At 48.1% G+C, this 19,556-nt stretch overlaps 1 protein-coding gene across 2 annotated transcripts in view; it reads right to left on the reverse strand.

Moving 5' to 3' along the window:
* Window positions 1-15,201, reverse strand: part of rgs19 (regulator of G protein signaling 19) — a 186,877-nt gene extending 171,676 nt beyond the window's left edge. For both annotated transcript variants that reach the window (XM_045209509.1, XM_045209510.1), the window contains exon 1: window positions 15,035-15,201. The gene's annotated coding sequence lies outside the window, so the exon portion shown is untranslated. The remainder of the gene's footprint in view (window positions 1-15,034) is intronic.
* Window positions 15,202-19,556: the final 4,355 nt, after the last annotated feature.

Below are 19,556 nucleotides of genomic sequence, written 5' to 3' on the forward strand. Positions count from 1 at the left end.
GTAACATACTATGGGGACATACAATCACACCTAGCCGGCTCAGAGGGTCCCGGGACAGTCCCGGTGTTAATCCCTACTCGGTGTAACATACTATGGGGACATACAATCACACCTAGCCGGCTCAGAGGGTCCCGGGACAGTCCCGGTGTTAATCCCTACTCGGTGTAACATACTATGGGGACATACAATCACACCTAGCCGGCTCAGAGGGTCCCGGGACAGTCCCGGTGTTAATCCCTACTCGGTGTAACATACTATGGGGACATACAATCACACCTAGCCGGCTCAGAGGGTCCCGGGACAGTCCCGGTGTTAATCCCTACTCGGTGTAACATACTATGGGGACATACAATCACACCTAGCCGGCTCAGAGGGTCCCGGGACAGTCCCGGTGTTAATCCCTACTCGGTGTAACATACTATGGGGACATACAATCACACCTAGCCGGCTCAGAGGGTCCCGGGACAGTCCCGGTGTTAATCCCTACTCGGTGTAACATACTATGGGGACATACAATCACACCTAGCCGGCTCAGAGGGTCCCGGGACAGTCCCGGTGTTAATCCCTACTCGGTGTAACATACTATGGGGACATACAATCACACCTAGCCGGCTCAGAGGGTCCCGGGACAGTCCCGGTGTTAATCCCTACTCGGTGTAACATACTATGGGGACATACAATCACACCTAGCCGGCTCAGAGGGTCCCGGGACAGTCCCGGTGTTAATCCCCTACTCGGTGTAACATACTATGGGGACATACAATCACACCTAGCCGGCTCAGAGGGTCCCGGGACAGTCCCGGTGTTAATCCCTACTCGGTGTAACATACTATGGGGACATACAATCACACCTAGCCGGCTCAGAGGGTCCCGGGACAGTCCCGGTGTTAATCCCTACTCGGTGTAACATACTATGGGGACATACAATCACACCTAGCCGGCTCAGAGGGTCCCGGGACAGTCCCGGTGTTAATCCCTACTCGGTGTAACATACTATGGGGACATACAATCACACCTAGCCGGCTCAGAGGGTCCCGGGACAGTCCCGGTGTTAATCCCTACTCGGTGTAACATACTATGGGGACATACAATCACACCCTAGCCGGCTCAGAGGGTCCCGGGACAGTCCCGGTGTTAATCCCTACTCGGTGTAACATACTATGGGGACATACAATCACACCTAGCCGGCTCAGAGGGTCCCGGGACAGTCCCGGTGTTAATCCCTACTCGGTGTAACATACTATGGGGACATACAATCACACCTAGCCGGCTCAGAGGGTCGCGGGACAGTCCCGGTGTTAATCCCTACTCGGTGTAACATACTATGGGGACATACAATCACACCTAGCCGGCTCAGAGGGTCCCGGGACAGTCCCGGTGTTAATCCCTACTCGGTGTAACATACTATGGGGACATACAATCACACCTAGCCGGCTCAGAGGGTCCCGGGACAGTCCCGGTGTTAATCCCTACTCGGTGTAACATACTATGGGGACATACAATCACACCTAGCCGGCTCAGAGGGTCCCGGGACAGTCCCGGTGTTAATCCCTACTCGGTGTAACATACTATGGGGACATACAATCACACCTAGCCGGCTCAGAGGGTCCCGGGACAGTCCCGGTGTTAATCCCCTACTCGGTGTAACATACTATGGGGACATACAATCACACCTAGCCGGCTCAGAGGGTCCCGGGACAGTCCCGGTGTTAATCCCTACTCGGTGTAACATACTATGGGGACATACAATCACACCTAGCCGGCTCAGAGGGTCCCGGGACAGTCCCGGTGTTAATCCCTACTCGGTGTAACATACTATGGGGACATACAATCACACCTAGCCGGCTCAGAGGGTCCCGGGACAGTCCCGGTGTTAATCCCTACTCGGTGTAACATACTATGGGGACATACAATCACACCTAGCCGGCTCAGAGGGTCCCGGGACAGTCCCGGTGTTAATCCCTACTCGGTGTAACATACTATGGGGACATACAATCACACCTAGCCGGCTCAGAGGGTCCCGGGACAGTCCCGGTGTTAATCCCTACTCGGTGTAACATACTATGGGGACATACAATCACACCTAGCCGGCTCAGAGGGTCCCGGGACAGTCCCGGTGTTAATCCCTACTCGGTGTAACATACTATGGGGACATACAATCACACCTAGCCGGCTCAGAGGGTCCCGGGACAGTCCCGGTGTTAATCCCTACTCGGTGTAACATACTATGGGGACATACAATCACACCTAGCCGGCTCAGAGGGTCCCGGGACAGTCCCGGTGTTAATCCCTACTCGGTGTAACATACTATGGGGACATACAATCACACCTAGCCGGCTCAGAGGGTCCCGGGACAGTCCCGGTGTTAATCCCTACTCGGTGTAACATACTATGGGGACATACAATCACACCTAGCCGGCTCAGAGGGTCCCGGGACAGTCCCGGTGTTAATCCCTACTCGGTGTAACATACTATGGGGACATACAATCACACCTAGCCGGCTCAGAGGGTCCCGGGACAGTCCCGGTGTTAATCCCTACTCGGTGTAACATACTATGGGGACATACAATCACACCTAGCCGGCTCAGAGGGTCCCGGGACAGTCCCGGTGTTAATCCCCTACTCGGTGTAACATACTATGGGGACATACAATCACACCTAGCCGGCTCAGAGGGTCCCGGGACAGTCCCGGTGTTAATCCCTACTCGGTGTAACATACTATGGGGACATACAATCACACCTAGCCGGCTCAGAGGGTCCCGGGACAGTCCCGGTGTTAATCCCTACTCGGTGTAACATACTATGGGGACATACAATCACACCTAGCCGGCTCAGAGGGTCCCGGGACAGTCCCGGTGTTAATCCCTACTCGGTGTAACATACTATGGGGACATACAATCACACCTAGCCGGCTCAGAGGGTCCCGGGACAGTCCCGGTGTTAATCCCTACTCGGTGTAACATACTATGGGGACATACAATCACACCTAGCCGGCTCAGAGGGTCCCGGGACAGTCCCGGTGTTAATCCCTACTCGGTGTAACATACTATGGGGACATACAATCACACCTAGCCGGCTCAGAGGGTCCCGGGACAGTCCCGGTGTTAATCCCTACTCGGTGTAACATACTATGGGGACATACAATCACACCTAGCCGGCTCAGAGGGTCCCGGGACAGTCCCGGTGTTAATCCCTACTCGGTGTAACATACTATGGGGACATACAATCACACCTAGCCGGCTCAGAGGGTCCCGGGACAGTCCCGGTGTTAATCCCCTACTCGGTGTAACATACTATGGGGACATACAATCACACCTAGCCGGCTCAGAGGGTCCCGGGACAGTCCCGGTGTTAATCCCTACTCGGTGTAACATACTATGGGGACATACAATCACACCTAGCCGGCTCAGAGGGTCCCGGGACAGTCCCGGTGTTAATCCCTACTCGGTGTAACATACTATGGGGACATACAATCACACCTAGCCGGCTCAGAGGGTCCCGGGACAGTCCCGGTGTTAATCCCCTACTCGGTGTAACATACTATGGGGACATACAATCACACCTAGCCGGCTCAGAGGGTCCCGGGACAGTCCCGGTGTTAATCCCTACTCGGTGTAACATACTATGGGGACATACAATCACACCTAGCCGGCTCAGAGGGTCCCGGGACAGTCCCGGTGTTAATCCCTACTCGGGTGTAACATACTATGGGGACATACAATCACACCTAGCCGGCTCAGAGGGTCCCGGGACAGTCCCGGTGTTAATCCCTACTCGGTGTAACATACTATGGGGACATACAATCACACCTAGCCGGCTCAGAGGGTACCGGGACAGTCCCGGTGTTAATCCCTACTCGGTGTAACATACTATGGGGACATACAATCACACCTAGCCGGCTCAGAGGGTCCCGGGACAGTCCCGGTGTTAATCCCTACTCGGTGTAACATACTATGGGGACATACAATCACACCTAGCCGGCTCAGAGGGTCCCGGGACAGTCCCGGTGTTAATCCCTACTCGGTGTAACATACTATGGGGACATACAATCACACCTAGCCGGCTCAGAGGGTACAGGGACAGTCCCGGTGTTAATCCCTACTCGGTGTAACATACTATGGGGACATACAATCACACCTAGCCGGCTCAGAGGGTAGCGGGACAGTCCCGGTGTTAATCCCTACTCGGTGTAACATACTATGGGGACATACAATCACACCTAGCCGGCTCAGAGGGTCCCGGGACAGTCCCGGTGTTAATCCCCTACTCGGTGTAACATACTATGGGGACATACAATCACACCTAGCCGGCTCAGAGGGTCCCGGGACAGTCCCGGTGTTAATCCCTACTCGGTGTAACATACTATGGGGACATACAATCACACCTAGCCGGCTCAGAGGGTACCAGGACAGTCCCGGTGTTAATCCCTACTCGGTGTAACATACTATGGGGACATACAATCACACCTAGCCGGCTCAGAGGGTCGCAGGACAGTCCCGGTGTTAATCCCTACTCGGTGTAACATACTATGGGGACATACAATCACACCTAGCCGGCTCAGAGGGTCGCAGGACAGTCCCGGTGTTAATCCCCTACTCGGTGTAACATACTATGGGGACATACAATCACACCTAGCCGGCTCAGAGGGTCCCGGGACAGTCCCGGTGTTAATCCCTACCGGTGTAACATACTATGGGGACATACAATCACACCTAGCCGGCTCAGAGGGTCCCGGGACAGTCCCGGTGTTAATCCCTACTCGGTGTAACATACTATGGGGACATACAATCACACCTAGCCGGCTCAGAGGGTCCCGGGACAGTCCCGGTGTTAATCCCCGGTGAACATACTTGGGGACATGAATCACACTAGCCGGTAATGGTGGGGACATACAATCACACCTAGCCGGCTCAGAGGGTAGCAGGACAGTCCCGGTGTTAATCCCTACTCGGTGTAACATACTATGGGGACATACAATCACACCTAGCCGGCTCAGAGGGTCCCGGGACAGTCCCGGTGTTAATCCCTACTCGGTGTAACATACTATGGGGACATACAATCACACCTAGCCGGCTCAGAGGGTCCCGGGACAGTCCCGGTGTTAATCCCTACTCGGTGTAACATACTATGGGGACATACAATCACACCTAGCCGGCTCAGAGGGTCCCGGGACAGTCCCGGTGTTAATCCCTACTCGGTGTAACATACTATGGGGACATACAATCACACCTAGCCGGCTCAGAGGGTCCCGGGACAGTCCCGGTGTTAATCCCTACTCGGTGTAACATACTATGGGGACATACAATCACACCTAGCCGGCTCAGAGGGTCCCGGGACAGTCCCGGTGTTAATCCTCTCGGTGTAACATACTATGGGGACATACAATCACACCTAGCCGGCTCAGAGGGTCCCGGGACAGTCCCGGTGTTAATCCCTACTCGGTGTAACATACTATGGGGACATACAATCACACCTAGCCGGCTCAGAGGGTCCCGGGACAGTCCCGGTGTTAATCCCTACTCGGTGTAACATACTATGGGGACATACAATCACACCTAGCCGGCTCAGAGGGTCCCGGGACAGTCCCGGTGTTAATCCCTACTCGGTGTAACATACTATGGGGACATACAATCACACCTAGCCGGCTCAGAGGGTCCCGGGACAGTCCCGGTGTTAATCCCTACTCGGTGTAACATACTATGGGGACATACAATCACACCTAGCCGGCTCAGAGGGTCCCGGGACAGTCCCGGTGTTAATCCCTACTCGGTGTAACATACTATGGGGACATACAATCACACCTAGCCGGCTCAGAGGGTCCCGGGACAGTCCCGGTGTTAATCCCTACTCGGTGTAACATACTATGGGGACATACAATCACACCTATCCGGCTCAGAGGGTCCCGGGACAGTCCCGGTGTTAATCCCCTACTCGGTGTAACATACTATGGGGACATACAATCACACCTATCCGGCTCAGAGGGTCCCGGGACAGTCCCGGTGTTAATCCCCTACTCGGTGTAACATACTATGGGGACATACAATCACACCTAGCCGGCTCAGAGGGTCCCGGGACAGTCCCGGTGTTAATCCCTACTCGGTGTAACATACTATGGGGACATACAATCACACCTAGCCGGCTCAGAGGGTCCCGGGACAGTCCCGGTGTTAATCCCTACTCGGTGTAACATACTATGGGGACATACAATCACACCTAGCCGGCTCAGAGGGTCCCGGGACAGTCCCGGTGTTAATCCCTACTCGGTGTAACATACTATGGGGACATACAATCACACCTAGCCGGCTCAGAGGGTCCCGGGACAGTCCCGGTGTTAATCCCTACTCGGTGTAACATACTATGGGGACATACAATCACACCTAGCCGGCTCAGAGGGTCCCGGGACAGTCCCGGTGTTAATCCTCGGGTACAGGAAAGTCCGGTGTTAACCATACTCGTACATATGGGGACATACAATCACACCTAGCCGGCTCAGAGGGTCCCGGGACAGTCCCGGTGTTAATCCCTACTCGGTGTAACATACTATGGGGACATACAATCACACCTAGCCGGCTCAGAGGGTCCCGGGACAGTCCCGGTGTTAATCCCTACTCGGTGTAACATACTATGGGGACATACAATCACACCTAGCCGGCTCAGAGGGTCCCGGGACAGTCCCGGTGTTAATCCCTACTCGGTGTAACATACTATGGGGACATACAATCACACCTAGCCGGCTCAGAGGGTCCCGGGACAGTCCCGGTGTTAATCCCTACTCGGTGTAACATACTATGGGGACATACAATCACACCTAGCCGGCTCAGAGGGTCCCGGGACAGTCCCGGTGTTAATCCCTACTCGGTGTAACATACTATGGGGACATACAATCACACCTAGCCGGCTCAGAGGGTCCCGGGACAGTCCCGGTGTTAATCCCTACTCGGTGTAACATACTATGGGGACATACAATCACACCTAGCCGGCTCAGAGGGTCGCAGGACAGTCCCGGTGTTAATCCCTACTCGGTGTAACATACTATGGGGACATACAATCACACCTAGCCGGCTCAGAGGGTCCCGGGACAGTCCCGGTGTTAATCCCTACTCGGTGTAACATACTATGGGGACATACAATCACACCTATCCGGCTCAGAGGGTCCCGGGACAGTCCCGGTGTTAATCCCTACTCGGTGTAACATACTATGGGGACATACAATCACACCTAGCCGGCTCAGAGGGTAGCAGGACAGTCCCGGTGTTAATCCCTACTCGGTGTAACATACTATGGGGACATACAATCACACCTAGCCGGCTCAGAGGGTCCCGGGACAGTCCCGGTGTTAATCCCTACTCGGTGTAACATACTATGGGGACATACAATCACACCTAGCCGGCTCAGAGGGTCCCGGGACAGTCCCGGTGTTAATCCCCTACTCGGTGTAACATACTATGGGGACATACAATCACACCTAGCCGGCTCAGAGGGTCCCGGGACAGTCCCGGTGTTAATCCCTACTCGGTGTAACATACTATGGGGACATACAATCACACCTAGCCGGCTCAGAGGGTCCCGGGACAGTCCCGGTGTTAATCCCTACTCGGTGTAACATACTATGGGGACATACAATCACACCTAGCCGGCTCAGAGGGTCCCGGGACAGTCCCGGTGTTAATCCCTACTCGGTGTAACATACTATGGGGACATACAATCACACCTAGCCGGCTCAGAGGGTCGCAGGACAGTCCCGGTGTTAATCCCTACTCGGTGTAACATACTATGGGGACATACAATCACACCTAGCCGGCTCAGAGGGTAGCAGGACAGTCCCGGTGTTAATCCCTACTCGGTGTAACATACTATGGGGACATACAATCACACCTAGCCGGCTCAGAGGGTCCCGGGACAGTCCCGGTGTTAATCCCTACTCGGTGTAACATACTATGGGGACATACAATCACACCTAGCCAGCTCAGAGGGTCCCGGGACAGTCCCGGTGTTAATCCCTACTCGGTGTAACATACTATGGGGACATACAATCACACCTAGCCGGCTCAGAGGGTCCCGGGACAGTCCCGGTGTTAATCCCTACTCGGTGTAACATACTATGGGGACATACAATCACACCTAGCCGGCTCAGAGGGTCGCAGGACAGTCCCGGTGTTAATCCCTACTCGGTGTAACATACTATGGGGACATACAATCACACCTAGCCGGCTCAGAGGGTCGCAGGACAGTCCCGGTGTTAATCCCTACTCGGTGTAACATACTATGGGGACATACAATCACACCTAGCCGGCTCAGAGGGTCCCGGGACAGTCCCGGTGTTAATCCCCTACTCGGTGTAACATACTATGGGGACATACAATCACACCTAGCCGGCTCAGAGGGTTGCAGGACAGTCCCGGTGTTAATCCCTACTCGGTGTAACATACTATGGGGACATACAATCACACCTAGCCGGCTCAGAGGGTCCCGGGACAGTCCCGGTGTTAATCCCTACTCGGTGTAACATACTATGGGGACATACAATCACACCTAGCCGGCTCAGAGGGTCGCAGGACAGTCCCGGTGTTAATCCCTACTCGGTGTAACATACTATGGGGACATACAATCACACCTAGCCGGCTCAGAGGGTCGCAGGACAGTCCCGGTGTTAATCCCTACTCGGTGTAACATACTATGGGGACATACAATCACACCTAGCCGGCTCAGAGGGTCGCAGACTAGGAGGCCCGTGGCAGCTCAAGCACACACAGGTTCCACCAGCTCCAAACAGGGCTTACAGAAGACACCTTTTTCCCAAACACTTACCAGAGAAGCCTGAACCGTCAGAGACCCATATAGGGAACCAGAACCTGCTGCAACTTGGCTATGCGCACTGACACGCTGCCACTGCAGCCCAAATCCATAGACCCCACGGTTCCAAGAACAACACATACCTTGCGAGCCTGAAATGTCAGAACTCATACAAGGAACCGCAAGTCCAAAACAACATAACACCTGTCGTGACTTGGTAAAGCGCACACGAGCACTGCATAGCATCGACCAGAGTCGATGAACCACGGCAGCCCCATGGCTCAGACCCACAGGGAACTGTGGACATAATGTATATATTTATATTCTTGTTTCTGACAATGCTCATTCTGATATTTCATCATTTCAAAAAAATTATCTGGATTATGTGTGTATTGTTTTTTAAAATTATTGTTAGGTATTACTGCACTGTTGGAGCTAGAAACACAAGCGTTTCGCTGCACCTGCGATAACATCTGCTAATCTGAGTACGCGACCAATAAACTTTGAGACCTGAGGAGCCTGGAATGCCAGAATTCACACAAGGAACCGTAAATTCAAAACAATAGGGCAGCTGCTGTGAAAATGCACATTCGTGTGCCGTCTCATCGACAAAACAGCAGCCCAAGGCTCAAACCCACAGGGAAACTGCGGTAACCCGAATAAATGCAACCCTTGTCCTTTGCTGTCATATGCCAGGGAGATAGCCTCCACAATCCAATGAGAAAGACGTTCCTTAGAAGCCCCCTACCCCGAGCTGGATTAGCAAAACAGACAAAAAGCTATATACATATACAGTTGAAGTCGGAAGTTTACATACACTTAGGTTGGAGTCATTGAAACTAGTTTTTCAACCACTCCACACATTTCTTGTTAACAAACTATCGTTTTGGCAAGTCGGTTAGGACATCTACTTTGTGCATGACACAAGTCATTTTTCCAATAATTGTTTACAGAAAGGATTATTTCACTTATAATTCACTGTATCACAATTCCACTGGGTCAGAAGTTTACATACACTAAGTTGACTGTAACTTTAAACAGCTTGGAAAATTCCAGAAAATGATGTCATGGCTTTAGAAGCTTCTGATAGGCTAATTTACATCATTTGAGTCAATTGGAGGTGTACCTGTGGATGTATATCAAGGCCTACCTTCAAACTCAGTGCCTCTTTGCTTGACATCATGGGAAAATCAAAAGAAATCAGCCAAGACCTCAGAAAAAAAATGGTAGACCTCCACAAGTCTGGTTCATCCTTGGGAGCAATTTCCAAACGCCTGAAGGTACCACGTTCATCTGTACAAACAATAGTACACAAGTATAAACACCATGGGACCACGACGCCATCATACCGCTCAGGAAGGAGACGCGTTCTGTCTCCTAGAGATGAATGTACTTTGGTGCGAAAAGTGCAAATCAATCCCAAAACAACAGCAAAGGACCTTGTGAAGATGATGGAGGAAACAGGTACAAAATTATCTATATCCACAGTAAAACGAGTCCTATATCGACATAACCTGAAAGGCCGCTCAGCAAGGAAGAAGCCACTGCTCCAAAACCACCATAAAAAAGCCAGACTACGGTTTGCAACTGCACATGGGGACAAAGATCGTACTTTTTGGAGAAATGTCCTCTGGTCTGATGAAACAAAAATATAACTGTTTGGCCATAATGACCATCGTTATGTTTGGAGGAAAAAGGGGCGTGCTTGCAAGCCGAAGAACACCATCTCAACCGTGAAGAATGGGGGTGGCAGCATCATGCTGTGGGGGTGCTTTGCTGCAGGAGGGACTGGTGCACTTCACAAAATAGATGGCATCATGAGGAAGGAAAAGTATGTGGATATATTGAAGCAACATCTCAAGACATCAGTCAAAAAGTTAAAACTTGGTCGCAAATGGGTCTTCCAAATGGACAGTGACCCCAAGCATACTTCCAAAGTTGTGGCAAAATGGCTTAAGGACAACAAAGTCAAGGTATTGGAGTGGCCATCACAAAGCCCTGACCTCAATCCTATAGAACATTTGTGGGCAGAGCTGAAAAAGCGTGTGCGAGCAAGGAGGCCTACAAACCTGACTCAGTTACACCAGCTCTGTCAGGAGGAATGGGCCAAAATTCACCCAACTTATTGTGGGAAGCTTGTGGAAGGCTACCCGAAACTTTTGACCCAAGTTAAACAATTTAAAGGCAATGCTACCAAATACTAATTGAGTGTATGTAAACTTCTGACCCACTGGGAATGTGATGAAATAAATAAAAGCTGAAATGAATCACTATTATTCTGACATTTCACATTCTTAAAATAAAGTGGTGATCCTAACTGACCTAAGACAGGGAATTTTTACAAATTCTCACAAAGACACGGCGGTTGGAACCAAAAATCTCAAATTTGGACTCATCAGACCAAAGGACACATTTCCACCAGTCTAATGTCCATTGCTCGTGTTTCTTGGCCCAAGCAAGTCTCTTCTTATTATTGGTGTCCTTTAGTAGTGGTTTCTTTGCAGCAATTCAACCACGAAAGCCTGATTCACACAGTCTCCTCTGAACAGTTGATGTTGAGATGTGTCTGTTCCTTGAACTCTGTGAAGCATTTATTTGGGCAGCAATTTTTGAGGCTGGTAACTCTAATGAACTTATCCTCTGCAGCAGAGTTAACTCTAGGTCTTCCATTCTTGAGAGCCAGTTTCATCATAGCGCTTGATGGTTTTTGCGACTGCACTTGAAGAAACGATCAATGTTCTTGAAATGTTCCGTATTGACTGACCTTCATGTCTTAAAGTAATGATGGACTGTCGTTTCTCTTTGCTTATTTGAGCTGTTCTTGCCATAATATGGACTTAGTCTTTTACCAAATTGGGCTATCTTCTGTATACCACCCCTACCTTGTCACAACACAACTAATTGGCTCAAATGCATTAAGAGGGAAAGAAATTCCACAAATTAACTTTTAACAAGGCACACCTGTTAATTGAAATGCATTCCAGGTGACTACCTCATGAAGCTGGTTGAGAGAATGCCAAGAGTGTGCAAAGATGTCATCAAGGCAAAGGGTGGCTATTTGAAGAATATCAAATATAATATATATTTTGATTTATTTAACACTTTTTTGGTTACTACGTGATTCCATATGTGTTATTTCATAATTTTGATGTCTTCACTATTATTCTACAATGTAGAAAATAGTAAAAAAATATAAAGAAAAACCCTTGAATGTGTAGGTGTTCTAAAACTTTTGACCGGTAGTGCACACATATACTGGGACTCAGTCTTTATCTACAAAAATATAAATGCAACAATTTCAAAGATTTTACTGAGTTACAGTTCATATAAGGAAATCAGTCAATTGAAATACATTAGGCCCTAATCTATGGATTTCACGTGACTGGGAATACAGATATGCATCTTTTGGTCACAGGTACCATTTTTTTTTTTAAGGTAGGGGCGTGGATCAGAAAACCAGTCAGTCTCTGGTGTGACCACCATTTGCCTCATGCAGCGCGGCACATCTCTTTCGCATAGAGTTGATCAGGATGTTGATTGTGGCCTGTGGAATGTTTTCCCACTCCTCTTCAATGGCTGTGTGAAGTTGTTGGATATTGGCGGGAACTGGAACACGCTGTTTTACACGTCAATGCAGAGCATCCCAAACATGCTCAATGGGTGGTGACATGTCTGGTGAGTATGCAGGCCATGGAAGCACTGGGACATTTTCAGCTTCCAGGAATTGTGTACAGATCCTTGCGACATGGGGCCGTGCATTATCATGCTGAAACATGAGGTGATGGCGGTGGATGAATGGCACGACAATGGGCCTCAGGATCTCATCACGGTATCACTGTGCATTCAAATTGCCATCGATAAAATGCAATTGTGTACGTTGTCTGTAGTTTATGCCTGCCCATACCATAACCCCACCGCCACCATGGGGCACTCTGTTCATAATGTTGACATCAGCAAATTGCTCGCCCACACGACGCTATACACGCTGTCTGTCATCTGCCCGGTACAGTTGAAACCGGGATTAATCCGTGAATAGCACACTTCTCCAGCTTGCCAGTGGCCATTGAAGGTGAGCATTTGCCCACTGAAGACGGTTAATTCTCTGGCAACAGCTCTGGTGGACATTCCTGCAGTCAGCAAGCCAATTGCACGCTCCCTCAAAACTTGAGCCATCTGTGGCATTGCGTTGTGTGACAAAACTGCACATTTTAGAGTGGCCTTTTATTGTCCCCAACACAAGGTGCACCTGTGCAATGATCATGCTGTTTAAGCAGCTTGTTGATATGCCACACCTGTCAGGTGGATGGATTATCTTGATAAAGGAGAAATGCTCACTAACAGGGATGTAAACAAATGTGTTCACAGAATTTTTGAGAAATAAGCTTTTTGTGCGTATGGAACATTTCTGGGATCTTTTATTTCAGCTCATGAAACATGGAACCAACACTTTTACATGTTGAGTTTATATCGTTGTTCACTGTACTTAGTTTCTGAGTGTATCAATTTCCCCAAAACACCTCCATGCACATTTCTTACTGTTAACATAATGTCTGTTTGGGCTCCTCAGTCCTCTCATGGCATATGTTTCTGCTGCACTGCTCTCTGTGTTGCTCTTTTCTCTAACCTACAAGAGAATCCTCTCGGTGGGCGAGCAATCTGTCAAAATAACAGAAAAGGCTTTAGGGTAACTTGACTTCTGTTATTTATTATGTGTGGCAAACTCCAAGATTCATTTTCAGACATTTTCAGTCATAAAAAAAAAACTAGAAATTGTAGATTGATTTTGACTGACTAAAGACATTCTCATTGCAATCCTTGGTTTGGTCTCATCTGTGTTCCCAAAAATGCAAAAATGCCGTTTGCAAGCTTTGCTTCGTATCCCACTCATATTCAGAAGCGCGTCCTCAGGAGATTGGCACGCGCGAACATGTTTCAAAGCGCTTCGCCACCACGCGACAACCCGTGCCCCGCCCCCTCACCTTCCTCCGCTCCACGAGGACGCGCCTACGGTGCCGCGCACACGGAATTCATTCACTCGAACGTCTCGTGCATGTGTCACGGACGCGCTTTACTACACGACGAGATTGGGAGGAAAGGAGTAGGCATATCCTCCTCATAAAAAGATTCACACTGCTAAAGGAACAATATGAGGGTTAAAGGTGATGATTTCTCCTGTTACCTGCAACACAGATGATATCTAGGCCTATCAATAGGATATCTGACTAAAACAAACTTCCAACGGCCAATGATGATATTTTCCTTTTTCACTTCCTTGATGATCGCCTTGAGAAAATACATGTTTTGCCTCACCACCCCCCCCACACACTACCCACAGGCTACATATCAAACACTAAAGGACACTAACCCATCAAAAACACTAACCCCATATGAATAACTTGTTTGGCTAGGCTGAGAAGAGCATCACGATTTGACATAGAAAAATCACCGAACTCACTCTCTCATAGCCTATTCTATTGCGTGAGGAGAACTGACGGATGCCATGCAAAAATTTTTTAACGAATTGGACAAATCTGACAAAATGCAAAACCCGTTTGCACTATACCCGTCGGATTCCTTCTTCCGCTCCTGTGGTGATTTGCATAGCATATAGCAAACCAGCAGCCAGGAAACATCTAACTTGGGTGCTGAAATTATCTGCTTTCAATATTACAGTTAGCAGGCTGTGCACATGTTTGCGCTAGTCATAATGATGACAAATAAATCATATCATTGGTACCGAGAGAGAGAGAGAGAGAGAGAGAGAGACAGAGAGAGAGACAGAGAGAGATCATAGCCGACCAAAATGGAACAAACTGACATCTCCATATTGTACTAATATGGATCCAGAGCAGAGCAGACTATTCTACTAATAGAATTTAAGCAGTGAAACAAGAGACAAAATAATCGGCAGTAGCTGTAGTGCCTTAGCGCTCTTCCTCAGTCAGTTTCGAATGAGAAGCACAGTGGTTATTGTATCGAAAGACATATCGTTACTCTATTTCCAGGAAAGCTGTATTCTCAGTATAACGATATGGAGTGTTGTCGAAAACATTATCCAAATACTAAATGTTGTTTTACAGGTTTTGGGGAAAACGTTACAGGGTTTGTTTTTTCAAGACAGCCCGTTCTCTTCAGCAGTAGCCTAGGAATCACGGACCTTTTTCAAAACGGGAAAAACCCACCATTGACTGGCAAACTAAAACCCATTTACTTGACATGGCTATTATTTAATAATACTTACAATTTTTTGCATTAAAATGATCAGGAGGACGGTATCCGTTTCGTTTTCGGAGGCACATCCGTTTCTTGTAATGTTTTTTTTTTTTTTAATATGTAAAAATACTGTATATATTCGCTGTTGCCGTGTTCCAGCGCGAGCTGGGCTCGACACCCTTACCGAGGCGAACGGAGGCTGCACGGCGCATGCGCGGAGCCGGACGGTACTCTCTCTACACATGCAGACAGAGGCAGGCTGTTCACCAAGGAAAGTGACTTCCTCAGAATAGCTGCTTGTTATAAACCTAACACCTTTATGTGCCACAGTAGGTCATAATATTAAAGCATACAGTAAGATATAATGACTAAGGTCAACTAACATATTGATTAAGTACATCATCAGTTTCATCAACGTCTTCATCCTCCTCCTCTTTTTCCTCCCCATCATCATCATCATCATCATCGTCATCATCATCAGGTAAACTAAAATTGCAACAACAATAACATTGTAATGACATTATAATACTACTATTACTAATAATAATAACAATCATCATCATTTACATTTTAGCAGACGCTCTTATCCAGAGGGACTTACAGTTAGTGATTGCATACATTTTTCATACTGGCCCCTCCGTGGGAATCGAACCCACAACCCTGGCGTTGCAAGCGCCATGCTCTACCAACTGAGCTACAGGAGGGCCTCATCATCATATTGTTTATTTACATAAGGTAACCCCAGGAATACCCCATATAGCCTAGACTATAACAGTAACGGTAACATTGCCATTTTAGTTTTTGAATGACCTGCTATGATTTGATAATTTATTCCTAATGAGCCTATCAACCTCATTGATTTAAAAAAAAAGTTTAGACTACTTAATTCAAAGATACTGTTGTTTCACAATCACACAACTTTGACAACAAGTTACCTCTCCTCACACGACACAATTCATAAAAATCACCTCCTGTTCCATACTTCCAATCGTGGTAGTCTAGTTCCACCGCATCACTGCTGATAAATGTTAAATTACGTAAGGAACATACCACGCTGTGTCGTGCTGTCAATGGCCGTAATCATCTTCCTTCTCTGCCTGTGTTACTGCCGTGGTTCTGTCCAGCTTGGGGCGCCAGACACCAACAATAGCTTTAACGAAGACATGGTTACGACCGCCGGCGAGTCAAAGCATCTCTTAATGCCTATTCTGTTTGGTCTGGTTTGTCGCAGAACAATTGCACACCATTAAAATGTAAATAAAACTACCGAAACATTTTCTTGAAAGAATATCTTGATCATTTTTCAGATTAGGTAGCCTAAACACTAGGCCTATGGGCATGTAGAATTAGAAAATAGATAATGTATTTATTGATTAGGATTTGTCGCACTGAATTATGCTAAATTGTTGCAGGGTTTCGAGTAGTAGTCCTATCATATTTAAAACGAAAGTTTCATCTTTTTTATTTTTATCATTCACTACTTTATATCATGAGATCTGCTGTTTGCCACATGGTGTCAGTAAAGCTCTCTACTAAGATGGGACGTGTCTCCCAACCATTGCTTCGTCATTCCTGCTGCAAGCCAATACCACTCCCTACATGGGCATCCTCTGATGAATCCGTAGAGAACTCGAACTCTCATTCCATAATGTTTTTTTCAACGTCCTGTCTTGTGTACCTAGTATGCAGTTTCTGAAAGTATTGGAACATGTTGAAATTGATCTGACCTAAACAAATCTAAAGTTCTATGGAATGGCATGGGAAAATATATATTTATTTTTTATTTCTGACACAGCCATGCACACACATGCATGGACATGAACAGTTTTCATCTCTATTATTTCGTAGCCGCCTATTTACCACCACAAACCGATACTAAGACACTCAAGGAGCTGTGTAAGGCCATAAGCAAACAAGAAAATGCTCATCCAGAGGCGGCGCTCCTAGTGGCCGGGGACTTTAATGCAGGAAAACTGAAATCCGTTTTTACCTAATTTCTACCAGCATGTCACATGTGCAACCAGAGGAAAAAACTCTAGACCACCTTTACTCCACACACAGAGACGCATACAAAGCTCTCCCTCGCCCTCCATTTGGCAAATCTGACCATAATTCTATCCTCCTGATTCCTGCTTACAAGACAAAACTAAAGCAGGAAGTACCAGTAACTCGCTCAATATGGAAGTGGTCAGATGACTGCTGAACAGCTAATCAAATGGCTACCCAGACTATTTGCATTGATTGGACATGATTTGGAAAGGCACACACCAGTCTATATAAGGTTCCACAGTTGACAGTGCATGTCAGAGCAAAAACCAAGCCATGAGCTCGAAGGAATTGTCCGTAGAGCTCCGAGACAGGATTTTGTCGAGGCACAGATCTGAGGAAGGGTACCAAAAAATGTCCCCAATAACACAGTGGCCTCCATCATTCTTAAATATAAGAAGTTTGGAACCACCAAGACACTTCCTAGAGCTGGCTGCCCGGCCAAACTGATCAATCGGGGGAGAAGGGCCTTGGTCAGGGAGGTGACCAAGAACTCGATGGTCACTCTGACAGAGCTCTAGAGTTCCTCTGTGGAGATGGGAGAACCTTCCAGAAGGACAACCATCTCTGCAGCACTCCACCATTCAGGCCATTATGGTAGAGTGGCCAGACGGAAGCCACTCCTCAGTGAAAGGCACATGACAGCCTGCTTGGAGTTTGCCAAAAGGCACCTAAAGGACTCGCAGACAATGAGAAACAAGATTGAACTCTCTGGCCTGAATGCCAAGCGTCACGTCTGGAGGAAACCTGGCACCATCCCTACGGTGAAACATGGTGGTGTCAGCATCATACTGTGGGGATATTTTTCAGCGGCAGGGAGACTAGTCAGGATCAAGGGAAAGATGAATGGAGCAAAGTACAGATAGATCCTAGATTAAAACCTTCTCCAGAGCGCTCAGGACCTCAGACTGGGGCAAAGGTTCACCTTCCAACAGGACAACGACCCTAAGCACACAGCCTAGACAACGCAGGAGACAAGTCTCTGAATGTCCTTGAGTGGCCCAGCCAGAGCCCGGACTTGAACCCGATCTAACATCTCTGGAGAGACCAGAAAATATCTGTGACTCTCCCAATCAAACCTGACAGAGCTTGAGAGGATCTGCAGAGAAGAATGGGAGAAACTCCCCAAATACAAGTGTGCAAAGCTTGTAGCGTCATACCCAAGAAGACTTGAGGCTGTAATCGCTGCCAAAGGTGCTTCAACAAAGTACTAAGTAATGGATCTGAATATATGTAAATGTGACATTTCAGTTTGACATTTTTTATACATTTGCCAAAATCCTAAAAACATGTTTTGTTTTGTCATTATGGGGTATTGTGTATAGATTGATGAGGGAAAAAACAATTTTAGAATAAGGCTTTAACGTAACAAAATGAGGAAAAAGTCAAGGGGTCTGAATACTTTCCGAATGCACTGTATAGCCTCGTTATTGTTATTTTATTGTGTTACATTGTTTTACTTTAGTTTATTTAGTAATGCATTTTGTAAAAAAAAATTTACAAACTGCATTTTTGGTTAAGGGCTTGTAAGTAAGCATTTCATGGTAAGGTTTCCTACACCTGTTGTATTCGGTGCATGTGAAAAATAAAATTAGATTTTGATTTGACACACACACACACACAACAAATGTGTATTTTATTTCAAGCTACTAGTAAAGGTAACTGACCTAAATGACTGTCGGCCCGTAGCACTCTTGTCATCATGAAGTGCTTTGAGAGGCTAGTTAAGGATAATTTCACCTCCAACTTACCCAACACACTAGACCCACTTCAATTTGCTTACTGCCCCAATAGATCCACGTACGATGCAATTGCAATTTGCACTATCCCACCTGGGCAAGAGAAATACCTATGTAAAAATGCTATTCATCGACTACAGCTCAACCTTCAACACCATAGTACCCTCCAAGCTCATCATTAAGCTCGGGGCCCTGGGTCTGAACCCCTCCCTGTGCAACCGGGTCCTGGACTTCCTGACGGACCGCCCCCCAGGTGGTGAAGGTAGGCAACAACACCTCCACTACGCTGATCCTCAACACTGGGGCCCCACAAGGGTGCGTGCTCAGCCCCCTCCTGTACTCCCTGTTCACCCATGACTGCGTGGCCACGCACGCCTCCAACTCAATCATCAAGTTTGCTGACGACACAACAGAGGTAAGCCTGATTACCAACAATAATGAGAAAGCCTACAGGGAGGAGGTGAGAGCCCTGGCGGAGTGGTGCCAGGAAAATAACCTCTCTTTCAATGTCAACAAAACAAAGGAGCTGATCGTGGACTACAGGAGACAGCAGAGAGAGCATGCCCCCATCCACATCGACGGGGCCACAGTGGAGAGGGTCAAAAGCTTCAAGTTCTTTGGTGTGCACATCACCGACAATCTGAAATGGTCCATTCACGCAGACAGTGTGGTGAAGAAGGCGCAACAGCACCTCTTCAACCTCAGGAGGCTGAAGAAATTCGTCTTGGCTCTTAAGACCCTCATAGGTCAGGTCGCAGTTGTAAA

This window comes from Coregonus clupeaformis, chromosome 30 (assembly GCF_020615455.1).
Source record: "Coregonus clupeaformis isolate EN_2021a chromosome 30, ASM2061545v1, whole genome shotgun sequence".
Taxonomy (NCBI): Eukaryota; Metazoa; Chordata; class Actinopteri; order Salmoniformes; family Salmonidae; genus Coregonus; species Coregonus clupeaformis.